This window comes from Pseudophryne corroboree, chromosome 4 (genome assembly GCF_028390025.1).
Source record: "Pseudophryne corroboree isolate aPseCor3 chromosome 4, aPseCor3.hap2, whole genome shotgun sequence".
NCBI classification, from domain to species: Eukaryota; Metazoa; Chordata; class Amphibia; order Anura; family Myobatrachidae; genus Pseudophryne; species Pseudophryne corroboree.
The window spans coordinates 492,805,645-492,821,130 of NC_086447.1; the positions used below are offsets into that span (position 1 = coordinate 492,805,645).

At 48.3% G+C, this 15,486-nt stretch overlaps 1 protein-coding gene across 2 annotated transcripts in view; it reads right to left on the bottom strand.

Annotated features, from left to right (window-relative positions):
• CDK19 (cyclin dependent kinase 19) overlaps positions 1 to 15,486 on the bottom strand; it is a 589,804-nt gene that overhangs the window by 538,951 nt on the left and 35,367 nt on the right. The window lies entirely within an intron of this gene.

The window sequence follows — 15,486 nt, forward strand, 5'->3', positions numbered from 1 at the left end:
CTATACATCTTGGATTAAACAAACCAATACACCATCCCTTTAATTTGGGAGACAATATCTTAAACTTTTTATTTCAATTCTGAATGCCTGTGCTTAATGGGCATAATACATTAACCAGTGAATAATTAATCCTGGTGTGCCTATATATAATAATCTCGATATAACGAAAAATAATTAATAGTAATGGACTTTAATCTTATAGAGTCCACCTGACTATGTTTAAGTGCCTTATGTTCCGGGGCGAAGAAATATTTCTGTTTATATGTGATTTTTTGAGACAAACTCTTATATGAAAAATAATTGTTATAACACTATTATAGAGTGGATTACTTGTTTTATCACTGTGAAATCTTAAGGATTTACCGTCCATCTCTTCTCTTTAAGAGGATTGACAGTGGCTATATGTGTCCATACATACACCTTGTGTCATCACGTGTGCATGATTCACAGTAAGAAATGCTAATTTAACATCTACACACAGTCTATGGTGTATGCCTTTACTGACCTTGTGTCATCACGTGTGTATGATTCACAGTAAGAAATGTTAATTCAATATCTACACACAGTCTATGGTGTACGCCCTCACTGACTGTGTAAAACCGCTCTGTCAACTACACATTGTTGCAGATGGGTGGATGTAGCTTGTTATCAAATCACATGGACACTGTCGCAACAGTCTTGAACAGTAGATTGTTGTTAAAGGTGGTCACATGTTACAATATCTTCACATCTCTCACTGCAATATATCTCAGGAATAGTCACATTGTTACACATCTGTTCTAAATTGTTTAGGACAGTAACAGTGGGGATATCCCATACGGAGCTCCCCTCTTATTTCTTTCATTTATCTTTTGGAGCGACAGAAGAATTCACACCTCGGACAGGCACTCTACATTCTTAGTTGCAGTTTATTATTTTTTAGAGATTAATTACTGTTATAACAGTATCTAGTTATCGAAAACATCCAGTATCCGCAATTGAGCACAATAGTAGCTTAACGCACCTAGTAATTTCAATTATATATCACTTAGCTTAATTTATTTAGAAAACATTTCACTTTTTTGTTTTATTTTTAAGACATAATTATTTTTCTTCTTTTTTCATTTTTTTGTCCTTTAAATGAGGGATAGGGACACTATTTTGAATGTTTCAATCCCATGGGCTACAAAGTTGTTATTTATTACTTTCAGGCTATCAGATGGCTTATTATGCCTGATAATAGACCTTTATCTTAATTAATATGATTAAAAGTTAAGTTTTAATACTTATAATCATTTCAAAAGAGTGCGCCACACACTAAGCCTTCCTTTAGTGATAAGCCCACTAGTGGCTTACACTAATAATTTCTAGAACAATACTTTAACCCAGCTTAGTGGCGCACCTCCAGCCACATTATAATTAAATCAGGGCCTTGCGTAGCCCTTATTATTGTTTTTCTCATTGGTTGGTTTTGTATTAATATTATTTGTAGAAAATTACTTGATACCTGTGCATTGTCCTTTAGAGTTATGTCTTTTCCCTAAAGAAGGTATATCAGAAGCTGCAGGATGAGCTTGTAGTTGTCCTGAACTTTGTGTCACTCCTGCGACACATGTGCCTGGATCCTCCGTGTTCCTGGTTACCTTCCTGGATCCTCCGTGTTCCTGGTTACCTTCCTGTTCCTCCGTGTTCCTGATTACCTTCCTGGATCCTCCGTGTTCCTGGTTACCTTCCTGTTCCTCCGTGTTCCTGGTTACCTTCCTGCATCTCCGTGGAACTACAAGCATCAGCAATCCCTGCGTTTACTATCTGGCTCCACACCTATCTACATCTACAGTGTGCTTCAGCCTCAGCAGTAGAGACTCTCTCTCTCCAGGTGCATTCCATCATCTCACCTGTGAAGCAGCTTGCTAGCTGCCTGTGCCTCATAAACTGCACTGTGAACTTTTACCAAGTCTCCTGCATCTGCTACCAGGTTTGCTACCCATATATCACCATCTCTGCTGGCTCCACGTTTTAAACAACTCTGGTTCCCATACCAGTGAACTCATTCATCATACTGTCATATTACATTTGCCATAGACTCTCAGCTTTTACGCTGCACCATTATCATTGCATTCCTTACTGTTTATTTCTGCTGCCTTATTGTGTGAACTTTTCAGTTAATAAAACATCATTGCGCCCATGCGCAGAAACCCAATTCAGCCTCCTCACTTCTTCCCTCCAACCTCCACTGACCCACTAGCGCCCCCTCCGGGGACACAAACAAAACCGAACCTGACAGTAAGTTCAGGACCGATGGACTCGGACGGTGGTCAGAGTGTGGGGTCAGGGGCCTTACAAAATCTGGTCTCCCACTTGGATGGTCAAGAGGCTGTGCAGCAGCAGATGTTTCAGTTCCTGCAAGGAATGTCCTCCCGGATTGATACACTGCAACAATCCCTGCCTAGTGTACCTGCTTCTCCAGTTCCAGTTACCCCAGCACCTGCAAGTGCTGTGAGTTCTTCTATGTCGGCTGCATCAGCTCCAGTGTCACGCTTGCACCTGCCCGTGCCCAGCAAATATGATGGCAGTCCGAAGCTATGTCGCGAGTTCCTTAACCAATGTGAAATCCAGTTTGAATTATTATCACACAATTTCCCCACGCCAAGATCCAAGGTTGCCTACATTATTTCACTGCTCTCTGGTTCTGCCTTGAGTTGGGTGTCTCCTCTGTGGGAACGTGCTGACCCTCTGATGAACAACTACGCTCAATTTGTGTCAACCTTCAGACGCATCTTTGACGAACCGGGTCGTGCAACATCAGCCTCTGCAGATCTTATTCAGCTTCGTCAAGGTACCCGGAGTATGGGCCAATATGTCATCCAGTTCCAGACGTTAGCCGCAGAGATCCAGTGGAATAACCAAGCCCTGGTAGCAGCCTTCTGGCATGGACTTTCGGATCGGATCAAGGATGAACTGGCAACCCGTGATATCCCTGAGCAATTGTCTGAACTAATCTCTCTGTGCATCAAGTTGGACTCTCGCATTCGCGAACGCAACAGTGAGCGTGCTCATAGTGAGCCTCGCAAGTCAAGAATGGTACCTTCAGTACAATTTCAGCCTCCACCTTCTGATGAGCCTATGCAAATTAATAGGTCCCGCTTAACTCCCGAGGAGCGGTCAAGAAGACTCCGTGAGAGACTGTGTCTTTATTGTGCGGCTACAGGTCACCAGATTAATTCTTGTACAATGCGTTCGGGAAACGCCAGATCCTGACTTGTAAAGGAGGAGTCAAGTTGGGATCTTCTAGACAAGCTCCTTCAAACCAAGACCTTAATCCAATCTGCAACTGAGTTGGTGGACTGTGGAGCCGCGGGAAATTTTATCACTCAAGCTGCAGTAGATAAGTTTCATTTTCCTGTCTGCAAACTCTCATATCCAGTCTACATTACTGCAGTGGATGGTAGCCGAATTTCCAAGGGCTATATCTCTCACCAGACCAAGCCAGTGGTACTGGGAGTCGGGTTCCTGCATTCTGAATTAATAAAGTTTTTAGTTATTCCTCAGGCAACCCAGGAGATTGTGTTGGGTATGCCCTGGCTCCAACTACATAATCCGTGGATTGATTGGTCCACGTTACAACTCACTTCCTGGGGTTCACATTGCCGTCAGTCCTGCTTAGCTCAAGTTTACCCTATAAGGTCTTCTGAAGTCAAGTCCCAGTCAAGTCTTCCTGTGGCCTACCAAGATTTCTGACGTCTTCAGTGAAAAGGCTGCTGATGTTCTGCCGCCCCATAGAGAGTGGGATTGCCCCATTGACCTCATTCCTGGCAAAAAACCACCTAGGGGGCGTACGTATCCGTTATCTGTTCCTGAAACCGAGGCGATGAGCGATTACATCAGGGAGAACTTACAGAAGGGATTCATCCGCCCCTCATCTTTACCCGCTGGTGCGGGCTTTTTCTTTGTTAAAAAGAAGGATGGAGGATTACGTCCCTGCATCGACTACCGGGGTCTCAATGACATTACCATCAAAAATAGCTATCCATTACCCCTCATCACTGAGTTGTTTGATAGAGTCAAGGGAGCCCGCATCTTCACCAAGTTAGATCTCCGCGGTGCCTATAATCTCAACAGAATCCGTAGTGGTGACGAATGGAAGACAGCTTTTAATACTCAAGATGGTCATTACGAGTACCTGGTAATGCCATTCGGGTTGAGCAATGCCCCAGCAGTATTCCAGCACTTCGTTAACGAAATCTTCCGTGACGTTCTGTATAAGTATCTTGTAGTTTACCTGGATGATATCCTCATCTTCTCCCAAGATATCTCTTCTCATCGTCTACAAGTCCGTGAGGTCCTCCGACGTCTTCGTGAGAACCGTCTCTACGGCAAGTTGTCCAAGTGTACTTTTGAAGTTTCTTCCATACCCTTCCTGGGGTATATAATTTCCGGATCGGATCTCCAGATGGACCCGACAAAGTTGGAAGCTATTGCCAATTGGTCCATTCCGAATACTCTCAAGTCCATTCAGCGATTCCTGGGATTCGCTAATTATTATAGGAAGTTTATCCGAGGATTCTCAACTCTCATCGCTCCTATTACCAACTTAACTCGGAAGGGGGCAGATCATTCCAACTGGTCAGAAGAGGCTTTAGCTGCGTTTCAAAAAATCAAGCTGGCTTTTATGTCTGCTCCAGTTCTGTCTCAACCAGATGTTAACAAGCCATTCGAGTTGGAGGTGGATGCTTCCACAGTAGGAGTTGGAGCTGTTCTCTCCCAGAAGGGAACTGATGGGAAGATTCACCCTTGTGGATTTTATTCTCGTAAATTCCTTCCTGCAGAAGTTAACTATTCCATTGGTGACCAAGAACTACTGGCGATCAAGCTGGCCCTTGAGGAATGGAGGTATCTCCTGGAAGGGGCCAAATTTCCGTTCAACATCTATACGGATCATAAAAATCTGCTTTACTTAAAGGCAGCCTAGTGTCTTAATCCTCGCCAGTCCCGGTGGGCTATGTTCTTCTCTCGTTTTAACTTTAAGCTTCATTTCCGCCCAGGTTCCCAGAATATCAAAGCAGACGCTTTGTCCCGATCTATGGAGTCCGAAGAAGGGACGTCCGATCCAGTTCCGCATGCCATCCTGAATCCAGTCGTATTTGCTTCATCTCAAGTTTCTCCTGCTCCGCCTCCTGGTAAGAGACTTTTGTTTCCCCAGAACTTCGTCCCAAGTTGCTGTCTTGGGCTCATCAGTCCAAATTCACTGGGCATCCTGGTGTCCTAAAGACCTTCAAGTTACTCTCCGAGACATACTGGTGGCCGAAGATGAAAGTCGACATCAAAGACTTTGTGGCATCCTGTCCTAAGTGTGCGCAGCACAAGACTCCTCGTCAGTCTCCAGCAGGTCAGTTACAGCCATTGCGTTAGGGGGGGCCACACCTCTGACCAGGGCATTTCTGAGGATTCCTGCAGGCGATACACAGGACTTTGTTTTCCACCAGGAGATTCCAGTCCCTTCGGTGTGGACATTAATAAAGGGAGAACCATCATCTTCATTGCGTGGGATAGAGAGATTGCTCCAGAACCCCGCTAGGTGGGATACCCGGCTGAATCACCACCAGGGACTTGGTAAATATTCTCCATCACCTGGACGCCTTTATTTACATCAACGCATGCGTTGCAGGACTTTTACCATCCTCCAACAATCAGTTGTACATACCGGCTATTTTGCATAAAGACTGCCCCAAGTGAATAATCACTGTCAGAGAGTGGCTTACTAAGGCTCAGTTTTAAATAAGATTTTACTCACCGGTAAATCTATTTCTCGTAGTCCGTAGTGGATGCTGGGAACTCCGTAAGGACCATGGGGAATAGACGGGCTCCGCAGGAGACTGGGCACTCTAAAAGAAAGATTAGGTACTATCTGGTGTGCACTGGCTCCTCCCTCTATGCCCCTCCTCCAGACCTCAGTTAGGATACTGTGCCCGGAAGAGCTGACACAATAAGGAAGGATTTTGAATCCCGGGTAAGACTCATACCAGCCACAACAATCACACCGTATAACTCGTGATACTATACCCAGTTAACAGTATGAAATATAATTGAGCCTCTCAACAGATGGCTCAACAATAACCCTTTAGTTAGGCAATAACTATATACAAGTATTGCAGACAATCCGCACTTGGGATGGGCGCCCAGCATCCACTACGGACTACGAGAAATAGATTTACCGGTGAGTAAAATCTTATTTTCTCTGACGTTCTAGTGGATGCTGGGAACTCCGTAAGGACCATGGGGATTAGACCAAAGCTCCCAAACGGGCGGGAGAGTGCGGATGACTCTGCAGCACCGAATGAGAGAACTCAAGGTCCTCCTCAGCCAGGGTATCAAATTTGTAGAATTCAGCAAACGTGTTTGCCCCTGACCAAGTTGCAGCTCGGCAAAGTTGTAAAGCCGAGACCCCTCGGGCAGCCGCCCAAGATGAGCCCACTTTCCTCGTGGAATGGGCTGTTACTGATTTAGGATGCGGCAATCCAGCCGCAGAATGCTCCAGCTGAATTGTGCTACAAATTCAGCGAGCAATAGTCTGCTTAGAAGCAGGAGCACCTATTTTGTTGGGTGCCTACAGGATAAAAAACGAGTCAGTTTTCCTGACTCCAGCCGTCCTGGAAATATAAATTTTTAAGGCCCTGACTACGTCCAGTAACTTGGAATCTTCCAAGTCCCTAGTAGCCGCAGGCACTACAATAGGATGGTTCAAGTGAAAAGCTGATACCACCTTAGGGAGAAACTGGGGACGGGTCCTCAATTCTGCCCTATCCATATGGAAAATCAGATAAGGGCTTTTACATGACAAAACCGCCAATTCTGACACACGCCTGGCCGAAGCCAAGGCCCATAACATGACCACTTTCCACGTGAGATATTTCAAATCCACAGTTTTAAGTGGCTCAAACCAATGTGATTTTAAGAAACTCAACACCACGTTGAGATCCCAAGGTGCCACAGAAGGCACAAAAAAGGGGCTGAATATGTAGCACTCCCCTTTCAAATGGGTTCACTACGGGTGGCCGGCGGTCGGGCTCCCGGCGACCAGCATCCCGGCGCCGGGAGCCCGACCGCCGGCTTACCGACAGCTTGGCGAGCGCAAATGAGCCCCTTGCGGGCTCGCTGCGCTCGCCACGCTACGGGCACGGTGGCGCGCTACGCGCGCCACACTATTTTATTCTCCCTCTATGGGGGTCGTGGACCCCCACGAGGGAAAATAAGTGTCGGTAAGCCGGCGGTCGGGCTCCCGGCGCCGGTATACTGAGCGCCGGGAGCCCGACCGCCGGCAAACAGAAGACCACCCCTTTCAAATGTCTGAACTCCAGGCAGTGAAGCCAGTTCTTTCTGGAAGAAAATCGACAGAGCCGAAATCTGGACCTTAATGGAACCCAAAGTTAGGCCCATAGTCACTCCTGACTGTAGGAAGTGCAGAAAACGACCCAGCTGAAATTCCTCTGTTGGGGCCTTCCTGGCCTCACACCACGCAACATATTTTCGCCAAATACGGTGATAATGGTTTGCGGTTACTTCTTTCCTGGCTTTTATCAGCGTAGGAATGACTTCTTCCGGAATGCCCTTTTGCTTTAGGATCCGGAATTCAACCGCCATGCCGTCCAACGCAGCCGCGGTAAGTCTTGGAACAGACAGGGCCCCTGCTGTAGCAGATCCTGTCTGAGCGGTAGAGGCCATGGATCCTCTGATATTATTTCTTGAAGTTCTGGGTACCAAGCTCTTCTTGGCCCATCCGGAACCACGAGTATCGTTCTTACTCCTCGTTTTCTTATTATTCTCAGTACCTTTGGTATGAGAGGCAGAGGAGGGAATACATAAACCGACTGGTACACCCACGGTGTCACTAGAGCGTCCACAGCTATTGCCTGAGGGTCCCTTGACCTGGCGCAATATCTAGTTTTTTGTTTAGGCGGGACGCCATCATGTCCACCTGTGGCCTTTCCCAACGGTTTACCAACAGTTGGAAGACTTCTGGATGAAGTCCCCACTCTCCCGGGTGTCGGTCGTGTCTGCTGAGGAAGTCTGCTTCCCAGTTGTCCACTCCCGGAATGAACACTGCTGACAGTGCTAAGACGTGATTTTCCGCCCATCGGAGAATCCTTGTGGCTTCTGCCATCGCCATCCTGCTTCTTGTGCCGCCCTGTCGGTTTACATGGGCGACTGCCGTGATGTTGTCTGATTGGATCAGTACCGGCTGGTTTTGAAGCAGAGGCCTTGCCAGACTTAGGGCATTGTAAATGGCCCTCAGTTCCAGAATATTTATGTGTAGGGACGACTCCTGACTTGACCAAAGTCCTTGGAAATTTCTTCCCTGTGTGACTGCCCCCAGCCTCGAAGGCTGGCATCCGTGGTTACCAGGACCCAGTCCTGTATGCCGAATCTGCGGCCCTCTTGAAGATGAGCACTCTGCAGCCACCACAGTAGAGATACCCTGGTCCTTGGAGACAGGGTTATCAGCCGATGCATCTGAAGATGCGATTCCGACCACTTGTCCAAGAGGTCCCACTGAAAGGTTCTTGCATGGAACCTGCCGAATGGAATTTTGCTTCGTAAGAAGCTACCATTTTTCCCAGGACTCGTGTGCAGTGATGCACCGATACCTGTTTTGGTTTCAGGAGGTCTCTGACTAGAGATGACAGCTCCTTGGCTTTCTCCTGCGGGAGAAACACTTTTTTCTGTTCTGTGTCCAGAACCATCCCCAGGAACAGCAGGCGTGTGGTAGGAACCAGCTGTGACTTTGGAATGTATAGCATCCATCCGTGCTGTTTTAGCACTTCCAGAGATAGTGCTACTCCGACCAACAACTGCTCCATGGACCTCGCCTTTATAAGGAGATCGTCCAAGTACGGGATAATTAAAAACTCCCTTTTTTCGAAGGAGTATCATCATTTCTGCCATTACCTTGGTAAAGACCCTCGGTGCCGTGGACAGTCCAAACGGCAGTGTTTGGAATTGGTAATGGCAATCCTGTACCACAAATCTGAGGTACTCCTGGTGAGGATGGTAAATGGGGACATGTAGGTAAGCATCCTTGATGTCCAGGGATACCATGTAATCCCCCTCCTCCAGGCTTGCAATAACCGCCCTGAGCGATTCCATCTTGAACTTGAATTTTTTTTATGTATGTGTTCAAGGACTTCAAATTTAAAATGGGTCTCACCGAACCGTCCGGTTTCGGTACCACAAACAGTGTGGCATAGTAACCCCGTCCTTGTTGAAGTAGGGGCACCTTGACTATCACCTGCTGGGAATACAGCTTGTGAATTGCCTCTAGCACAGCCTCCCTGCCTGAGGGAGATGTCGGCAAGGCAGATTTGAGGAAACGGCGGGGGGGGGGGGGGGGGAAGACGCCTCGAATTCCTGCCTGTACCCCTGAGATACTACTTGAAGGATCCAGGGATCCACCTGTGAGCGAGCCCACTGATCGCTGAAATTTTTGAGGCGGCCCCCCACCGTACCTGGCTACGCCTGTGGAGCCCCCGCGTCATGCGGTGGACTCAGAGGAAGCGGGGGAAGAATTTTGATTCTGGGAACTGGCTGACTGGTGCAGCTTTTTCCCTCTTCCCTCGTTTCTGTGCAGAAAGGAAGCGCCTTTGACCCGCTTGCTTTTCTGAAGCCGAAAGGACTGTACCTGATAATACAGTGCTTTCTTAGGCTGTGAGGAAACCTGAGGTAAAAAATTTTCTTCCCAGCTGTTGCTGTGGATACGAGGTCCCAGAGACCATCCCCAAACAATTCCTCACCCTTATAAGGCTCTATGTGCCTTTTAAAGTCAGCAACACCTGTCCAGTGTCGGGTCTCTAATACCCTCCTGACAGAATGGACATTGCATTAATTCTGGATGCCAGCCGGCAAAATATCCCTCTGTGCATCCCTCATATATAAGACGACGTCTTATGTTCGCAAACTAGTATCCCTGTTTGACAGGGTTACAGACCACGCTGCAGCAGCACTATCTGCAGGTCTCAGTCTAGTACCTGAGTGTGTAAATACAGACTTCAGGATAGCCTCCTGCTTTTTATCAGCAGGTACCTTCAAAGTGGCCGTATCCTAAGACGGCAGTGCCACCTTTTTTGACAAACGTGTGAGCGCCTTATCCACCCTAGGGGATATCTCCCAGCGTAACTTATCCTCTGGCGGGAAAAGGTACGCCATCAGTAACTTTTTAGAAATTACCAGTTTCTTATCGGGGGAACCCACGCTTTTTCACACTTCATTCACTCATTTGATGGGGGAACAAAACACTGCCTGCTTTTTCTCCCCAAACATAAAACCCTTTTTTAGTGGTACTTGGGTTAATGTCAGAAATGTGTAACACATTTTTTATTGCCGGGATCATGTAACGGATGTTCCTAGTGGATTGTGTATATGTCTCAACCTCGTCGACACTGGAGTCAGACTCCGTGTCGACATCTGTGTCTGCCATCTGAGGGAGCGGGCGTTTTTGAGCCCCTGATGGCCTTTGAGATGCCTGGGCAGGCGCGGGCTGAGAAGCCGGCTGTCCCATAGCTGTTACGTCATCCGGCTTTTTATGTAAGGAGTTGACACTGTCGGTTAATACCTTCCACCTATCCATCCACTCTGGTGTCGGCCCACAGGGGGCGACATCCCATTTATCGGCATCTGCTCCGCCTCCACATAAGCCTCCTCATCAAACATGTCGACACAGCCGTAGCGACACACCGCACACACACAGGGAATGCTCTGACTGAGGACAGGACCCCACACAGCCCTTTGGGGAGACAGAGAGAGAGTATGCCAGCACACACCAGAGCGCTATATAATGTAGGGATAAACACTATCACTGAGTGAATTTTCCCCAATAGCTGCTTGTATAAACAATATTGCGCCTAAATTTAGTGCCCCCCCTCTCTTTTTAACCCTTTGAGCCTGAAAACTACAGGGGAGAGCCTGGGGAGCTGTCTTACAGCTACACTGTGAAGAGAGAATGGCGCCAGTGTGCCGAGGGAGATAGCTCCGCCCCTTTTTCGCAGACTTTTCTCCCGCTTTTTTATGGATTCTGGCAGGGGTAATTATCACATATATAGCCTCTGGGGCTATATATTGTGATTATTTTGCCAGCCAAGGTGTTTTTATTGCTGCTCAGGGCGCCCCCCCCCCAGCGCCCTGCACCCTCAGTGACCGGAGTGTGAAGTGTGCATGAGGAGCAATGGCGCACAGCTGCAGTGCTGTGCGCTACCTTGGTGAAGACTGAAGTCTTCTGCCGCCGATTTTCCGGACCATCTTCATGCTTCTGGCTCTGTAAGGGGGACGGCGGCGCGGCTCCGGGAACGAACACCAAGGACGGGTCCTGCGGTCGATCCCTCTGGAGCTAATGGTGTCCAGTAGCCTAAGAAGCCCAAGCTAGCTGCAAGCAGGTAGGTACGCTTCTTCTCCCCTTAGTCAATCGTTGCAGTGAGCCTGTTGCCAGCAGGTCTCACTGTAAAATAAAAAACCTAACATATACTTTCTTTCTAGGAGCTCAGGAGAGCCCCTAGTGTGCATCCAGCTCGGCCGGGCACAGAAATCTAACTGAGGTCTGGAGGAGGGGCATAGAGGGAGGAGCCAGTGCACACCAGATAGTACCTAATCTTTCTTTTAGAGTGCCCAGTCTCCTACGGAGCCCGTCTATTCCCCATGGTCCTTACGGAGTTCCCAGCATCCACTAGGACGTCAGAGAAATATTATTTCTTGTCATTATCAGTGTCGTATTATATTATTCTAGTTTGTTTATGTGTATGTGTATTTGTGATATTGATTTTAATTAATATAAAAATTTAATTTATATGTTAGCGCAGTTGGTATTTGTTTTGTTCACAGTTACAGCCATTATCTGTTCCCAGCCGTCCCTGGTCACACCTGTCCATGGATTTCATCTCCGACCTTCCCTCTTCTCAAGGATATAATACCATCTGGGTTGTGGTTGACAGGTTTACCAAAATGGCTCATTTTGTTCCTCTCCAGGGTCTCCCTTCTGCCCCAAAACTTGCTCAAATCTTCCTACGGGAGATTTTCCGTTTACATGGACTGCCCACTGAAATTATATCCGACCGTGGAGTTCAGTTCGTGGCAAGGTTTTGGAGAGCTCTTTGTTCTGCCATGCAAGTCAGCCTCAAGTTTTCGTCAGCTTACCACCCTCAGACAAATGGGCAGACAGAGAGGGTAAACCAAGAGTTAAAACCTTTTTAAGACTTTATGTTTCATCTTCTCAGGATGACTGGTTGGATCTGCTTCCGTGGGCCGAATTTGCCCACAACTTCCGCTACCATACTGCTACAGAAACAACTCCATTCTTTGCTGTATATGGACAACATCCTCGTGTTCCGGATTTTCAAGATCTTCCTAACATCGATGTTCCTGCCGCCACTGCTGTTTTGGGTCAGTTCTCTTCAACCTGGAAGAAGATTCATGCTTCCCTCAAGAAAGCTTCCAGTCGATATAAGTTCTTTGCTAACCGTAAAAGACGCGCAGTTCCTAGCCTGAAGCCTGGTGACAAGGTTTGGCTCTCCACTCGGAACCTCCGTCTTAGAGTGCCATCGATGAAGTTCGCACCGCGCTTCATCGGTCCCTTCACCATCGAAAGAGTCATCAGTCCTGTGGCTTACAAACTCAAATTGCCTCCTTCGTTACGAATTCCTAATGCCTTTCATGTCTCTCTCCTCAGACCGTTAGTCCTGAATCGCTTCCAAAGAGCTCTTCCAGTTGGTCCCAGAATACGAACCCAGCGGGGCGTAGAGTTTGAAATAGAGAAGATTCTGGATTCTCGTTGCCGGTACGGTCGTCTGCAATACCTCATCGACTGGTCCGGTTATGGTCCTGAGGAGAGAAGCTGGGTGAATTCTTCAGACGTCCATGCTCCAAGGTTGGTCCGTGTCTTCCACAGAACTCACCCTTCCAAGCCACGTGGGTGTTCGGTGCCCACCCATAAAGGAGGGGGTACTGTCAGGAATCGACTCACCACAGTTACATCTGTCCGTCGGTGCGGACTCCGTCCGGGGTCCCTACGTTTTGCTGTCACCCGACTCCCTGTCGCCGGATATCATCCTAGGCCTGGGAGCACTCCTGTTGTCAGCAGGCATGAGAGCACGCCGCGTTCCCGCTGGGCCGCGGCATGGGCGCCGCCATGACAGTTTCCATCAGTCTGAGTGCGGCGGCCAATCCGGAGCTTGGCCGCACCTCCTCGTTCCACTCCAGCCAATGCCTGCACACCAGGGGGTATATCAGAAGCTGCAGGATGAGCCTGTAGTTGTCCTGAACTTTGTGTCACTCCTGCGACCCATGTGCCTGGATCCTCCGTGTTCCTGGTTACCTTCCTGAATCCTCCGTGTTCCTGGTTACCTTCCTGTTCCTCCGTGTTCCTGATTACCTTCCTGGATCCTCCGTGTTCCTGGTTACCTTCCTGTTCCTCCGTGTTCCTGGTTACCTTCCTGCATCTCCGTGGAACTACAAGCATCAGCAATCCCTGCGTTTACTATCTGGCTCCACACCTATCTACATCTACAGTGTGCTTCAGCCTCAGCAGTAGAGACTCTCTCTCTCCAGGTGCATTCCATCACCTCACCTGTGAAGCAGCTTGCTAGCTGCCTGTGCCTCATCAACTGCACTGTGAACTTTTACCAAGTCTCCTGCATCTGCTACCAGGTTTGCTACCCATATATCACCATCTCTGCTGGCTCCACGTTTTAAACTCTGGTTCCCATACCAGTGAACTCATTCATCATACTGTCATATTACATTTGCCATAGACGCTCAGCTTTTACGCTGCACCATTATCATTGCATTCCTTACTGTTTATTTCTGCTGCCTTATTGTGTGAACTTTTCTGTTAATAAAACATCATTGCGCCCATGCGCAGAAACCCAATTCAGCCTCCTCACTTCTTCCCTCCAACCTCCACTGACCCACTAGCGCCCCCTCCGGGGACACAAACAAAACCGAACCTGACAGTGTTAGAAGGACATTATCTTTATCCAGAGTATCCATATCATTAGCTAAATTCTCAGCCCATTTAGCAATAGCACTACTCACCCATACCGACGCCACAGCGGGTCTGAGCAATGCACCTGAATTAGCGAAAATGGACTTCAGAGACGTCTCCAGCTTGCCATCCGCCGGATCTTTGAGAGCTGCCGTGTCAGGAGACGGAAGCGCCACTTTCTTAGACAAACGAGATAAAGCTTTGTCAACAGTTGGAGATGCCTCCCATTTTTCCCTATCATCAGAGGGGAAAGGATACGCCATGTAAATTCTCTTGGGAATCTGCCATTTCTTATCCGGCGACTCCCAAGCCTTTACACAAAGAGTATTCATTTCATGAGAGGGGGAAAATTTCACCTCAGGTTTTTTTCCCTTGAACAAGCAAATCCTAGTTTCCTGTACCGCAGGTTCATCAGAAATGTGTAAAACATCTTTTATAGCCACAATCATGTACTGAATACTCTTAACTAAACGTGGATGTAACGCTGCCTCAGTGAAATAGACGTCGGAATCAGAGTCCGTGTCGGTATCAGTATCTACCACGGGGTCTGAACCTGAGACAAAGCCTCTTCCATGGACTTTTTCCACACCTGGGTCTGTGCCTCAGACTTATCTAATCTCTTTGATAAGGAAGCTACATTCGAGTTTATCGTACTGAGCAATGCTAGCAAATCAGGTGTCGGCTGCGTCGACAGTCCCAACTCTAGCCCCGCATCCGCTCCCCCAATAACCTCCTCCGGTGAATAAGCTTCAGCCTCAGACATGCCGACACATAGTACCGACACACCACAACACACAGAACGTCCCTGCTAGGTGACAGGCTTACAATAAAGCCCAGATAGAGGACACAGAGGGAGTATGCCAGCTCACAGCTCAGCGCCCATATATCGCAAGAAACGATATATGTACCAAGCGCTGCCTTATCTCACTATTAAGCACCACACTGCGGCCCCCCTCTGAAAAAGCCCCCCCATCCGTTACTTGGAGAAGCGTGGAGGTCCCCGCAGCGTCTCTATCCCTCAGCCGCGTGTTGCAGGGAAAATAGCGCCGGTGAGCTGCGGGACGAAGCTCCGCCCCCTTCCCGGCGCGATTCGGCCCGCCAACTTCAAAACTGTTTAAAAATGCCGGCGGGGGTCTGTACACGGTGCCGAGGCACCCACAATCTTTGTGCCGCCCTAAGAAACTTCAGTAACATGCTGCCCAAGGCGCCCCCCAGCGTCCTGCACCAGGTGAAAAACCGTTGGTGATGTGTGTGGGAGCATGGAGCACAGCGTTACCGCTGTGCTGTACCTTCCGTCACTGAAGTCTTCTGCCGTCCTGAAGTCTTCTGATCTTCTCATACTCACCCGACTTCTGTCTTCTGGCTTCTGTGAGGGGGTGACGGCGTGGCTCCGGGAACAAGCAGCTAGGCGCACCAAGTGATCGAACCCTCTGGAGCTAATGGTGTCCAGTAGCCGAGAAGCAGAGCCTTGAAACTCACAGAAGTAG